The sequence below is a fragment of the Pyxicephalus adspersus genome, chromosome 2 (genome assembly GCF_032062135.1).
Source record: "Pyxicephalus adspersus chromosome 2, UCB_Pads_2.0, whole genome shotgun sequence".
Classification (NCBI taxonomy): Eukaryota; Metazoa; Chordata; class Amphibia; order Anura; family Pyxicephalidae; genus Pyxicephalus; species Pyxicephalus adspersus.
Window position 1 is genome coordinate 33,508,503 of NC_092859.1, and position 2,685 is coordinate 33,511,187.

The window sequence follows — 2,685 nt, forward strand, 5'->3', positions numbered from 1 at the left end:
TATTATACTGTAAAATAAATTTTCATGAAAAACTATGTACCGCTTTTAGACACTAAAATCGGGACAGAAATCAATTGCCCGAGAGGTTAACCGCTGTGTGTGTTACTTTTTCCTAGGTTGGCTTTTCAAGATAACCAAATATTAGAACCAGGAAGAAGACTTACAAATGTCAGTGCAGGCAAGAGAGCACTGAGGCACTGCACCTCTATGATTTTAGTTCTGCTTTAAAGCCGAACTAAACCCGTCCTTTCCATTGCAGGTGCTGCGATCTTCTACCTTTATTCTCTTCCTTCCTTATTTTATTCTTTGGCCATCTTGATCAACCGGAGCAGGGTTGCAGGGGAAGCCAGGATGTGCTGGGTATCCCTGCTACCAACAATTTTGACAGATTAAGACAGTAATCAGGCAGGTTAGTATTTTGTATTGCAGAAGTGACATCGCCTGGCCCTTTCTGAAAAAAAAGCCCTACCTGGTCGCAAATTTTTATTGTGGTTGCATTTTTAAATGGGCTTTTTGGCACTGAGAGGGCTTTACCAGAGGATTCCCAAATAGGAGTGTCTCCATACAAAACATCGCTACTTGAAACTAGTTTCACTAATCTGGTGACTTTTTTTGTACCAAAGTTTGCTGAAAATTAAAACAAATGATAGCACAATGCAGTCTTTTTCTGTGACATTTTACTGCAATTGTGTGACTAAGCTTTAAGCCTTCCCAATTAAAAACCATTGAGGACTTTCCTCTACCATAGAGTAAGTTTTCAGCCATGCCCTATGAATTCACAGCAAAGCACAACAGGTTCTGATTAGTGGTCCCTCCTTCTCCAAGTCAGAATGCTGGAATATAGTCTTATATTAATACAGCTAGTTGCATTTAAAAGTACATTTCATAATATTTTTAATGAATATTTCACTGTATTTATTGGGATATATAAATACAAATTCCTCCTGGATTTAGCTTTAAGAAACCCACAAGCAGCATTTACCCTTGTACATTTAAAACGCTCATTCTGATATTGTAGGAATTTAACTTTCACTAGCGCTTAAGTGCATTCATTCCTTTACAACATGTAGGTTGCCATGGTAACTAGCAAGCATGGAATTAAATGGAAAAACACCAGCAGAGAAGATGGGATGTGTACTGCTTGGGGTATGTTCTGCAATATGGCTGACACAATCCCACATAGAAATCAATGATATGGTTCCACAGAATTTCATTAAAATTGGGATTCAATTTTAACAACAGAACTGCAGCACCCAATAACCATTTTGTTAAAATAGTCAATATTTCCAAATGTTGGCTACTTCTAAAACCTGCTCATTTTTCTTCTCTCGTGCTGTCAATCACTCATGAAAGGCATGAATGTAAATTGGGACTTGGGTTAAGTGTTGCTGGGTTTAAAGTAAAATTTTATTCCAACAATACATCAATTAGACAGCAGTATGTAACAACAAATATTTAAATATGCAATAAAAATAGAACCTATCAAAAGTAAAATTAAGGGTAAAACCAAAAAGATTATTGACTTCTAATTGGCTACCTGCCTATCATACTGTCAGTTTAAGATTTATTAGTATATACAACATATATCAGCATACCATTCCCTATATTTAGTGACTGCTTTTATTTTATTTGCCTTTTACTTTGATCTAGTGATCTTGCAAAATAGAGGGGATCTGTTCTGTAGTCAGTCCTTGGAGGTAGCTAGGAGCAATGCTAACTGGTAATGCTGCAGTGTATGCAGGGAACAAATGAGCTTACTGGGGTCCTGGCAGGGTCAACATGTATTTTTTTAACAGACATAACAAAAAGCTTTAATTGTATATTTTAAAGTCCTAAATGCAGCAAATAGGAGAAGTTCATTATATAACCTTATAAATCAATGCATGCAGATTTTTTACCTACTGCAACTTTCCTAATTTGCAATCTTTGTACAGGTCAGTGACTCCGAGGACTGAAATCAGAGGGTCAGCATAACAGGCAGGCAACCAGCTCTCTTTGAAGGTCTTCAGCAGAAGCCTATAATGAAAGGTGGGTTAATTTAAAGAAATGTCCTGACATAGAAGCTATTGGCTTGGATTTTCTCAAACTCTCTGAACTGCTTGGCTTTATTTGCCTTTATTCAACTCCATTCTATAAATCCATTAAAAGTAAATTGATTTTCCAGGTCTGGCTGCATTGCAAAAATGCCAAATAGCAGAAGCCCCACATTTAACTAACGATGCATTGTAAACATCTGATTGGTCGTCAAAGCATTGCAGCACATTCTGTCCAGCAGACAAACCTGGTTAATGCACTGAACCTATATAATCTGAGTGTGATATATATATAGATTCTGAGGAATGTAAAGATTCTGAGATGGTGGTAGATTATCCACTAGACATATGGCTATAACAGACCATGTGTGGGAAAAAAAAATAAGTAAATTTTAAAAGTTACAAATTGTCATTTGGCCAATCATTTTCTTTCCCTGCCACTGGACTAATTACTGCAAAAGCAAACATATATATTGTTTGTGTTCACCAAATGGAGCAACATTCGCCAGCATTGATCTAATATACCGTATTTTTCGCCGTATAAGACGCAATTTTAAAGGAGGAAAATCTAGAAAAAAAGATTCTGAAAGATTATTCCCCTTCTGATCACTCATGTGCCATTCATACCGGTATTCCCCTTCTGATCACTCAT